The following is a 13,213-nucleotide window of genomic DNA, read 5'->3' on the forward strand; positions in this document are numbered from 1 at the left end:
AATCGGCCAAAAGACGACCGTAACCCAAACCCTAGCCCCATAACCCTAACCATAACCGTAGCCTTAACCCAGCCCCATGAAAGATTGACCCTTTTCACTAAAATATTCACCAAAAATACAAATTCCACCCGAATCCAATGGGGACTGCTGTGTCTCGTTCAGCCAGTATAGGACCACGTCTGGGAGAAATTTGGAGTCAATCGGTCCAAAGACCTGGAAGCTATTGAAAAAATGGGCCGAGGTTTTCATGAAAAATGGCCCCCTTTCACTAAAATATTCACCAAAAATACAAATTCCACCCGAATCCAATGGGGACTGCTGTGTCTCGTTCAGCCAGTATAGGACCACGTTTGGGAGAGATTTGGAGTCAATCGGTCCAAAGACCTGGAAGCTATTGAAAAAATGGGCAGAGGTATTCATGAAAAATGGCCGCCTTTCTTTAAAATATTCACCAAAAATACAAATTCCACTAAAATCCAATAAAAACTGCTGTCCCTTCCTTCCACCGGCATCAAGGACATTCGTGATCAATTTCGAGTCAATCGGCCAAAAGACGACCGTAACCCTAACCCTAGCCCCATAACCCTAACCCTAACCGTAGCCTTAACCCAGCCCCATGAAAGATTGTCCCTTTTCACTAAAATATTCACCCAAAATACAAATTCCACCCGAATCCAATGGGGACTGCTGTGTCTCGTTCAGCCAGTATAGGACCACGTTTGGGAGAGATTTGGAGTCAATCGGTCCAAAGACCTGGAAGCTATTGAAAAAATGGGCAGAGGTATTCATGAAAAATGGCCGCCTTTCTTTAAAATATTCACCAAAAATACAAATTCCACTAAAATCCAATAAAAACTGCTGTCCCTTCCTTCCACCGGCATGGAGGACATTCGTGATCAATTTCGAGTCAATCGGCCAAAAGACGACCGTAACCCTAACCCTAGCCCCATAACCCTAACCATAACCGTAGCCTTAACCCAGCCCCATGAAAGATTGTCCCTTTTCACTAAAATATTCACCAAAAATACAAATTCCACCCGAATCCAATGGGGACTGCTGTGTCTCGTTCAGCCAGTATAGGGCCACGTTTGGGAGAGATTTGGAGTCAATCGGTCCAAAGACCTGGAAGCTATTGAAAAAATGGGCAGAGGTATTCATGAAAAATGGCCGCCTTTCTTTAAAATATTCACCAAAAATACAAATTCCACTAAAATCCAATAAAAACTGCTGTCCCTTCCTTCCACCGGCATCGAGGACATTCGTGATCAATTTCGAGTCAATCGGCCAAAAGACGACCGTAACCCTAACCCTAGCCCCATAACCCTAACCCTAACCGTAGCCTTAACCCAGCCCCATGAAAGATTGTCCCTTTTCACTAAAATATTCACCAAAAATACAAATTCCACCCGAATCCAATGGGGACTGCTGTGTCTCGTTCAGCCAGTATAGGACCACGTCTGGGAGAAATTTGGAGTCAATCGGTCCAAAGACCTGGAAGCTATTGAAAAAAATGGGCCGAGGTTTTCATGAAAAATGGCCCCCTTTCACTAAAATATTCACCAAAAATACAAATTCCACCCGAATCCAATGGGGACTGCTGTGTCTCGTTCAGCCAGTATAGGGACACGTTTGGGAGAGATTTGGAGTCAATCGGTCCAAAGACCTGGAAGCTATTGAAAAAATGGGCAGAGGTATTCATGAAAAATGGCCGCCTTTCTTTAAAATATTCACCAAAAATACAAATTCCACTAAAATCCAATAAAAACTGCTGTCCCTTCCTTCCACCGGCATCGAGGACATTCGTGATCAATTTCGAGTCAATCGGCCAAAAGACGACCGTAACCCTAACCCTAGCCCCATAACCCTAACCCTAACCGTAGCCTTAACCCAGCCCCATGAAAGATTGTCCCTTTTCACTAAAATATTCACCAAAAATACAAATTCCACCCGAATCCAATGGGGACTGCTGTGTCTCGTTCAGCCAGTATAGGACCACGTCTGGGAGAAATTTGGAGTCAATCGGTCCAAAGACCTGGAAGCTATTGAAAAAATGGGCCGAGGTTTTCATGAAAAATGGCCCCCTTTCACTAAAATATTCACCAAAAATACAAATTCCACTAAAATCCAATAAAAACTGCTGTCCCTTCCTTCCACCGGCATGGAGGACATTCGTGATCAATTTCGAGTCAATCGGCCAAAAGACGACCGTAACCCTAACCCTAGCCCCATAACCCTAACCCTAACCGTAGCCTTAACCCAGCCCCATGAAAGATTGTCCCTTTTCACTAAAATATTCACCAAAAATACAAATTCCACCCGAATCCAATGGGGACTGCTGTGTCTCGTTCAGCCAGCATAGGACCACGTCTGGGAGAAATTTGGAGTCAATCGGTCCAAAGACCTGGAAGCTATTGAAAAAATGGGCCGAGGTTTTCATGAAAAATGGCCCCCTTTCACTAAAATATTCACCAAAAATACAAATTCCACCCGAATCCAATGGGGACTGCTGTGTCTCGTTCAGCCAGTATAGGACCACGTTTGGGAGAGATTTGGAGTCAATCGGTCCAAAGACCTGGAAGCTATTGAAAAAATGGGCAGAGGTATTCATGAAAAATGGCCGCCTTTCTTTAAAATATTCACCAAAAATACAAATTCCACTAAAATCCAATAAAAACTGCTGTCCCTTCCTTCCACCGGCATGGAGGACATTCGTGATCAATTTCGAGTCAATCGGCCAAAAGACGACCGTAACCCTAACCCTAGCCCCATAACCCTAACCATAACCGTAGCCTTAACCCAGCCCCATGAAAGATTGTCCCTTTTCACTAAAATATTCACCAAAAATACAAATTCCACCCGAATCCAATGGGGACTGCTGTGTCTCGTTCAGCCAGTATAGGGCCACGTTTGGGAGAGATTTGGAGTCAATCGGTCCAAAGACCTGGAAGCTATTGAAAAAATGGGCAGAGGTATTCATGAAAAATGGCCGCCTTTCTTTAAAATATTCACCAAAAATACAAATTCCACTAAAATCCAATAAAAACTGCTGTCCCTTCCTTCCACCGGCATCGAGGACATTCGTGATCAATTTCGAGTCAATCGGCCAAAAGACGACCGTAACCCTAACCCTAGCCCCATAACCCTAACCCTAACCGTAGCCTTAACCCAGCCCCATGAAAGATTGTCCCTTTTCACTAAAATATTCACCCAAAATACAAATTCCACCCGAATCCAATGGGGACTGCTGTGTCTCGTTCAGCCAGTATAGGACCACGTTTGGGAGAGATTTGGAGTCAATCGGTCCAAAGACCTGGAAGCTATTGAAAAAATGGGCAGAGGTATTCATGAAAAATGGCCGCCTTTCTTTAAAATATTCACCAAAAATACAAATTCCACTAAAATCCAATAAAAACTGCTGTCCCTTCCTTCCACCGGCATGGAGGACATTCGTGATCAATTTCGAGTCAATCGGCCAAAAGACGACCGTAACCCAAAACCTAGCCCCATAACCCTAACCATAACCGTAGCCTTAACCCAGCCCCATGAAAGATTGTCCCTTTTCACTAAAATATTCACCAAAAATACAAATTCCACCCGAATCCAATGGGGACTGCTGTGTCTCGTTCAGCCAGTATAGGACCACGTCTGGGAGAAATTTGGAGTCAATCGGTCCAAAGACCTGGAAGCTATTGAAAAAATGGGCCGAGGTTTTCATGAAAAATGGCCCCCTTTCACTAAAATATTCACCAAAAATACAAATTCCACCCGAATCCAATGGGGACTGCTGTGTCTCGTTCAGCCAGTATAGGACCACGTTTGGGAGAGATTTGGAGTCAATCGGTCCAAAGACCTGGAAGCTATTGAAAAAATGGGCAGAGGTATTCATGAAAAATGGCCGCCTTTCTTTAAAATATTCACCAAAAATACAAATTCCACTAAAATCCAATAAAAACTGCTGTCCCTTCCTTCCACCGGCATCAAGGACATTCGTGATCAATTTCGAGTCAATCGGCCAAAAGACGACCGTAACCCTAACCCTAGCCCCATAACCCTAACCCTAACCGTAGCCTTAACCCAGCCCCATGAAAGATTGTCCCTTTTCACTAAAATATTCACCCAAAATACAAATTCCACCCGAATCCAATGGGGACTGCTGTGTCTCGTTCAGCCAGCATAGGACCACGTCTGGGAGAAATTTGGAGTCAATCGGTCCAAAGACCTGGAAGCTATTGAAAAAATGGGCCGAGGTTTTCATGAAAAATGGCCCCCTTTCACTAAAATATTCACCAAAAATACAAATTCCACCCGAATCCAATGGGGACTGCTGTGTCTCGTTCAGCCAGTATAGGACCACGTTTGGGAGAGATTTGGAGTCAATCGGTCCAAAGACCTGGAAGCTATTGAAAAAATGGGCAGAGGTATTCATGAAAAATGGCCGCCTTTCTTTAAAATATTCACCAAAAATACAAATTCCACTAAAATCCAATAAAAACTGCTGTCCCTTCCTTCCACCGGCATCGAGGACATTCGTGATCAATTTCGAGTCAATCGGCCAAAAGACGACCGTAACCCTAACCCTAGCCCCATAACCCTGACCCTAACCGTAGCCTTAACCCAGCCCCATGAAAGATTGTCCCTTTTCACTAAAATATTCACCAAAAATACAAATTCCACCCGAATCCAATGGGGACTGCTGTGTCTCGTTCAGCCAGTATAGGACCACGTCTGGGAGAGATTTGGAGTCAATCGGTCCAAAGACCTGGAAGCTATTGAAAAAATGGGCCGAGGTTTTCATGAAAAATGGCCCCCTTTCACTAAAATATTCACCAAAAATACAAATTCCACCCGAATCCAATGGGGACTGCTGTGTCTCGTTCAGCCAGTATAGGACCACGTTTGGGAGAGATTTGGAGTCAATCGGTCCAAAGACCTGGAAGCTATTGAAAAAATGGGCAGAGGTATTCATGAAAAATGGCCGCCTTTCTTTAAAATATTCACCAAAAATACAAATTCCACTAAAATCCAATAAAAACTGCTGTCCCTTCCTTCCACCGGCATCGAGGACATTCGTGATCAATTTCGAGTCAATCGGCCAAAAGACGACCGTAACCCTAACCCTAGCCCCATAACCCTAACCCTAACCGTAGCCTTAACCCAGCCCCATGAAAGATTGTCCCTTTTCACTAAAATATTCACCAAAAATACAAATTCCACCCGAATCCAATGGGGACTGCTGTGTCTCGTTCAGCCAGTATAGGACCACGTCTGGGAGAAATTTGGAGTCAATCGGTCCAAAGACCTGGAAGCTATTGAAAACATGGGTCGAGGTTTTCATGAAAAATGGCCCCCTTTCACTAAAATATTCACCAAAAATACAAATTCCACCCGAATCCAATGGGGACTGCTGTGTCTCGTTCAGCCAGTATAGGACCACGTTTGGGAGAGATTTGGAGTCAATCGGTCCAAAGACCTGGAAGCTATTGAAAAAATGGGCAGAGGTATTCATGAAAAATGGCCGCCATTCTTTAAAATATTCACCAAAAATACAAATTCCACTAAAATCCAATAAAAACTGCTGTCCCTTCCTTCCACCGGCATCGAGGACATTCGTGATCAATTTCGAGTCAATCGGCCAAAAGACGACCGTAACCCTAACCCTAGCCCCATAACCCTAACCCTAACCGTAGCCTTAACCCAGCCCCATGAAAGATTGTCCCTTTTCACTAAAATATTCACCAAAAATACAAATTCCACCCGAATCCAATGGGGACTGCTGTGTCTCGTTCAGCCAGTATAGGACCACGTCTGGGAGAAATTTGGAGTCAATCGGTCCAAAGACCTGGAAGCTATTGAAAACATGGGTCGAGGTTTTCATGAAAAATGGCCCCCTTTCACTAAAATATTCACCAAAAATACAAATTCCACCCGAATCCAATGGGGACTGCTGTGTCTCGTTCAGCCAGTATAGGACCACGTTTGGGAGAGATTTGGAGTCAATCGGTCCAAAGACCTGGAAGCTATTGAAAAAATGGGCAGAGGTATTCATGAAAAATGGCCGCCATTCTTTAAAATATTCACCAAAAATACAAATTCCACTAAAATCCAATAAAAACTGCTGTCCCTTCCTTCCACCGGCATCGAGGACATTCGTGATCAATTTCGAGTCAATCGGCCAAAAGACGACCGTAACCCTAACCCTAGCCCCATAACCCTAACCGTAGCCTTAACCCAGCCCCATGAAAGATTGTCCCTTTTCACTAAAATATTCACCAAAAATACAAATTCCACCCGAATCCAATGGGGACTGCTGTGTCTCGTTCAGCCAGTATAGGACCACGTCTGGGAGAAATTTGGAGTCAATCGGTCCAAAGACCTGGAAGCTATTGAAAAAATGGGCCGAGGTTTTCATGAAAAATGGCCCCCTTTCACTAAAATATTCACCAAAAATACAAATTCCACCCGAATCCAATGGGGACTGCTGTGTCTCGTTCAGCCAGTATAGGACCACGTTTGGGAGAGATTTGGAGTCAATCGGTCCAAAGACCTGGAAGCTATTGAAAAAATGGGCAGAGGTATTCATGAAAAATGGCCGCCTTTCTTTAAAATATTCACCAAAAATACAAATTCCACTAAAATCCAATAAAAACTGCTGTCCCTTCCTTCCACCGGCATCGAGGACATTCGTGATCAATTTCGAGTCAATCGGCCAAAAGATGACCGTAACCCTAACCCTAGCCCCATAACCCTAACCCTAACCGTAGCCTTAACCCAGCCCCATGAAAGATTGTCCCTTTTCACTAAAATATTCACCAAAAATACAAATTCCACCCGAATCCAATGGGGACTGCTGTGTCTCGTTCAGCCAGCATAGGACCACGTCTGGGAGAAATTTGGAGTCAATCGGTCCAAAGACCTGGAAGCTATTGAAAACATGGGCCGAGGTTTTCATGAAAAATGGCCCCCTTTCACTAAAATATTCACCAAAAATACAAATTCCACCCGAATCCAATGGGGACTGCTGTGTCTCGTTCAGCCAGTATAGGACCACGTTTGGGAGAGATTTGGAGTCAATCGGTCCAAAGACCTGGAAGCTATTGAAAAAATGGGCAGAGGTATTCATGAAAAATGGCCGCCTTTCTTTAAAATATTCACCAAAAATACAAATTCCACTAAAATCCAATAAAAACTGCTGTCCCTTCCTTCCACCGGCATCGAGGACATTCGTGATCAATTTCGAGTCAATCGGCCAAAAGACGACCGTAACCCTAACCCTAGCCCCATAACCCTAACCCTAACCGTAGCCTTAACCCAGCCCCATGAAAGATTGTCCCTTTTCACTAAAATATTCACCAAAAATACAAATTCCACCCGAATCCAATGGGGACTGCTGTGTCTCGTTCAGCCAGCATAGGACCACGTCTGGGAGAAATTTGGAGTCAATCGGTCCAAAGACCTGGAAGCTATTGAAAACATGGGCCGAGGTTTTCATGAAAAATGGCCCCCTTTCACTAAAATATTCACCAAAAATACAAATTCCACCCGAATCCAATGGGGACTGCTGTGTCTCGTTCAGCCAGTATAGGACCACGTTTGGGAGAGATTTGGAGTCAATCGGTCCAAAGACCTGGAAGCTATTGAAAAAATGGGCAGAGGTATTCATGAAAAATGGCCGCCTTTCTTTAAAATATTCACCAAAAATACAAATTCCACTAAAATCCAATAAAAACTGCTGTCCCTTCCTTCCACCGGCATCGAGGACATTCGTGATCAATTTCGAGTCAATCGGCCAAAAGACGACCGTAACCCTAACCCTAGCCCCATAACCCTAACCCTAACCGTAGCCTTAACCCAGCCCCATGAAAGATTGTCCCTTTTCACTAAAATATTCACCCAAAATACAAATTCCACCCGAATCCAATGGGGACTGCTGTGTCTCGTTCAGCCAGCATAGGACCACGTCTGGGAGAAATTTGGAGTCAATCGGTCCAAAGACCTGGAAGCTATTGAAAAAATGGGCCGAGGTTTTCATGAAAAATGGCCCCCTTTCACTAAAATATTCACCAAAAATACAAATTCCACCCGAATCCAATGGGGACTGCTGTGTCTCGTTCAGCCAGTATAGGACCACGTTTGGGAGAGATTTGGAGTCAATCGGTCCAAAGACCAGGAAGCTATTGAAAAAATGGGCAGAGGTATTCATGAAAAATGGCCGCCTTTCTTTAAAATATTCACCAAAAATACAAATTCCACTAAAATCCAATAAAAACTGCTGTCCCTTCCTTCCACCGGCATCGAGGACATTCGTGATCAATTTCGAGTCAATCGGCCAAAAGACGACCGTAACCCTAACCCTAGCCCCATAACCCTAACCCTAACCGTAGCCTTAACCCAGCCCCATGAAAGATTGTCCCTTTTCACTAAAATATTCACCCAAAATACAAATTCCACCCGAATCCAATGGGGACTGCTGTGTCTCGTTCAGCCAGCATAGGACCACGTCTGGGAGAAATTTGGAGTCAATCGGTCCAAAGACCTGGAAGCTATTGAAAAAATGGGCCGAGGTTTTCATGAAAAATGGCCCCCTTTCACTAAAATATTCACCAAAAATACAAATTCCACCCGAATCCAATGGGGACTGCTGTGTCTCGTTCAGCCAGTATAGGACCACGTTTGGGAGAGATTTGGAGTCAATCGGTCCAAAGACCAGGAAGCTATTGAAAAAATGGGCAGAGGTATTCATGAAAAATGGCCGCCTTTCTTTAAAATATTCACCAAAAATACAAATTCCACTAAAATCCAATAAAAACTGCTGTCCCTTCCTTCCACCGGCATCGAGGACATTCGTGATCAATTTCGAGTCAATCGGCCAAAAGACGACCGTAACCCTAACCCTAGCCCCATAACCCTAACCCTAACTGTAGCCTTAACCCAGCCCCATGAAAGATTGTCCCTTTTCACTAAAATATTCACCAAAAATACAAATTCCACCCGAATCCAATGGGGACTGCTGTGTCTCGTTCAGCCAGTATAGGACCACGTCTGGGAGAAATTTGGAGTCAATCGGTCCAAAGACCTGGAAGCTATTGAAAAAATGGGCCGAGGTTTTCATGAAAAATGGCCCCCTTTCACTAAAATATTCACCAAAAATACAAATTCCACCCGAATCCAATGGGGACTGCTGTGTCTCGTTCAGCCAGTATAGGACCACGTTTGGGAGAGATTTGGAGTCAATCGGTCCAAAGACCTGGAAGCTATTGAAAAAATGGGCAGAGGTATTCATGAAAAATGGCCGCCATTCTTTAAAATATTCACCAAAAATACAAATTCCACTAAAATCCAATAAAAACTGCTGTCCCTTCCTTCCACCGGCATCGAGGACATTCGTGATCAATTTCGAGTCAATCGGCCAAAAGACGACCGTAACCCTAACCCTAGCCCCATAACCCTAACCCTAACCGTAGCCTTAACCCAGCCCCATGAAAGATTGTCCCTTTTCACTAAAATATTCACCCAAAATACAAATTCCACCCGAATCCAATGGGGACTGCTGTGTCTCGTTCAGCCAGCATAGGACCACGTCTGGGAGAAATTTGGAGTCAATCGGTCCAAAGACCTGGAAGCTATTGAAAAAATGGGCCGAGGTTTTCATGAAAAATGGCCCCCTTTCACTAAAATATTCACCAAAAATACAGATTCCACCCGAATCCAATGGGGACTGCTGTGTCTCGTTCAGCCAGTATAGGACCACGTTTGGGAGAGATTTGGAGTCAATCGGTCCAAAGACCAGGAAGCTATTGAAAAAATGGGCAGAGGTATTCATGAAAAATGGCCGCCTTTCTTTAAAATATTCACCAAAAATACAAATTCCACTAAAATCCAATAAAAACTGCTGTCCCTTCCTTCCACCGGCATCGAGGACATTCGTGATCAATTTCGAGTCAATCGGCCAAAAGACGACCGTAACCCTAACCCTAGCCCCATAACCCTAACCCTAACCGTAGCCTTAACCCAGCCCCATGAAAGATTGTCCCTTTTCACTAAAATATTCACCAAAAATACAAATTCCACCCGAATCCAATGGGGACTGCTGTGTCTCGTTCAGCCAGTATAGGACCACGTCTGGGAGAAATTTGGAGTCAATCGGTCCAAAGACCTGGAAGCTATTGAAAAAATGGGCCGAGGTTTTCATGAAAAATGGCCCCCTTTCACTAAAATATTCACCAAAAATACAAATTCCACTAAAATCCAATAAAAACTGCTGTCCCTTCCTTCCACCGGCATCGAGGACATTCGTGATCAATTTCGAGTCAATCGGCCAAAAGACGACCGTAACCCTAACCCTAGCCCCATAACCCTAACCCTAACCGTAGCCTTAACCCAGCCCCATGAAAGATTGTCCCTTTTCACTAAAATATTCACCAAAAATACAAATTCCACCCGAATCCAATGGGGACTGCTGTGTCTCGTTCAGCCAGCATAGGACCACGTCTGGGAGAAATTTGGAGTCAATCGGTCCAAAGACCTGGAAGCTATTGAAAAAATGGGCCGAGGTTTTCATGAAAAATGGCCCCCTTTCACTAAAATATTCACCAAAAATACAAATTCCACCCGAATCCAATGGGGACTGCTGTGTCTCGTTCAGCCAGTATAGGACCACGTTTGGGAGAGATTTGGAGTCAATCGGTCCAAAGACCTGGAAGCTATTGAAAAAATGGGCAGAGGTATTCATGAAAAATGGCCGCCATTCTTTAAAATATTCACCAAAAATACAAATTCCACTAAAATCCAATAAAAACTGCTGTCCCTTCCTTCCACCGGCATCGAGGACATTCGTGATCAATTTCAAGTCAATCGGCCAAAAGACGACCGTAACCCTAACCCTAGCCCCATAACCCTAACCCTAACCGTAGCCTTAACCCAGCCCCATGAAAGATTGTCCCTTTTCACTAAAATATTCACCCAAAATACAAATTCCACCCGAATCCAATGGGGACTGCTGTGTCTCGTTCAGCCAGCATAGGACCACGTCTGGGAGAAATTTGGAGTCAATCGGTCCAAAGACCTGGAAGCTATTGAAAAAATGGGCCGAGGTTTTCATGAAAAATGGCCCCCTTTCACTAAAATATTCACCAAAAATACAAATTCCACCCGAATCCAATGGGGACTGCTGTGTCTCGTTCAGCCAGTATAGGACCACGTTTGGGAGAGATTTGGAGTCAATCGGTCCAAAGACCTGGAAGCTATTGAAAAAATGGGCAGAGGTATTCATGAAAAATGGCCGCCTTTCTTTAAAATATTCACCAAAAATACAAATTCCACTAAAATCCAATAAAAACTGCTGTCCCTTCCTTCCACCGGCATCGAGGACATTCGTGATCAATTTCGAGTCAATCGGCCAAAAGACGACCGTAACCCTAACCCTAGCCCCATAACCCTAACCCTAACCGTAGCCTTAACCCAGCCCCATGAAAGATTGTCCATTTTCACTAAAATATTCACCAAAAATACAAATTCCACCCGAATCCAATGGGGACTGCTGTGTCTCGTTCAGCCAGTATAGGACCACGTTTGGGAGAGATTTGGAGTCATCGGTCCAAAGACCTGGAAGCTATTGAAAAAATGGGCAGAGGTATTCATGAAAAATGGCCGCCTTTCTTTAAAATATTCACCAAAAATACAAATTCCACTAAAATCCAATAAAAACTGCTGTCCCTTCCTTCCACCGGCATCGAGGACATTCGTGATCAATTTCGAGTCAATCGGCCAAAAGACGACCGTAACCCTAACCCTAGCCCCATAACCCTAACCCTAACCGTAGCCTTAACCCAGCCCCATGAAAGATTGTCCCTTTTCACTAAAATATTCACCAAAAATACAAATTCCACCCGAATCCAATGGGGACTGCTGTGTCTCGTTCAGCCAGTATAGGACCACGTCTGGGAGAAATTTGGAGTCAATCGGTCCAAAGACCTGGAAGCTATTGAAAAAATGGGCCGAGGTTTTCATGAAAAATGGCCCCCTTTCACTAAAATATTCACCAAAAATACAAATTCCACCCGAATCCAATGGGGACTGCTGTGTCTCGTTCAGCCAGTATAGGACCACGTTTGGGAGAGATTTGGAGTCAATCGGTCCAAAGACCTGGAAGCTATTGAAAAAATGGGCAGAGGTATTCATGAAAAATGGCCGCCTTTCTTTAAAATATTCACCAAAAATACAAATTCCACTAAAATCCAATAAAAACTGCTGTCCCTTCCTTCCACCGGCATGGAGGACATTCGTGATCAATTTCGAGTCAATCGGCCAAAAGACGACCGTAACCCTAACCCTAGCCCCAGCCCCATAACCCTAACCCTAACCGTAGCCTTAACCCAGCCCCATGAAAGATTGTCCCTTTTCACTAAAATATTCACCAAAAATACAAATTCCACCCGAATCCAATGGGGACTGCTGTGTCTCGTTCAGCCAGTATAGGACCACGTTTGGGAGAGATTTGGAGTCAATCGGTCCAAAGACCTGGAAGCTATTGAAAAAATGTGCAGAGGTTTTCATGAAAAATGGCCCCCTTTCACTAAAATATTCACCAAAAATACAAATTCCACCCGAATCCAATGGGGACTGCTGTGTCTCGTTCAGCCAGTATAGGACCACGTTTGGGAGAGATTTGGAGTCAATCGGTCCAAAGACCTGGAAGCTATTGAAAAAATGGGCAGAGGTATTCATGAAAAATGGCCGCCATTCTTTAAAATATTCACCAAAAATACAAATTCCACTAAAATCCAATAAAAACTGCTGTCCCTTCCTTCCACCGGCATCGAGGACATTCGTGATCAATTTCGAGTCAATCGGCCAAAAGACGACCGTAACCCTAACCCTAGCCCCATAACCCTAACCCTAACCGTAGCCTTAACCCAGCCCCATGAAAGATTGTCCCTTTTCACTAAAATATTCACCCAAAATACAAATTCCACCCGAATCCAATGGGGACTGCTGTGTCTCGTTCAGCCAGTATAGGACCACGTTTGGGAGAGATTTGGAGTCATCGGTCCAAAGACCTGGAAGCTATTGAAAAAATGGGCAGAGGTATTCATGAAAAATGGCCGCCTTTCTTTAAAATATTCACCAAAAATACAAATTCCACTAAAATCCAATAAAAACTGCTGTCCCTTCCTTCCACCGGCATCGAGGACATTCGTGATCAATTTCGAGTCAA

The sequence above is a fragment of the Pagrus pagrus genome (assembly GCF_965226575.1).
Source record: "Pagrus pagrus genome assembly, chromosome: 2".
Taxonomy (NCBI): Eukaryota; Metazoa; Chordata; class Actinopteri; order Spariformes; family Sparidae; genus Pagrus; species Pagrus pagrus.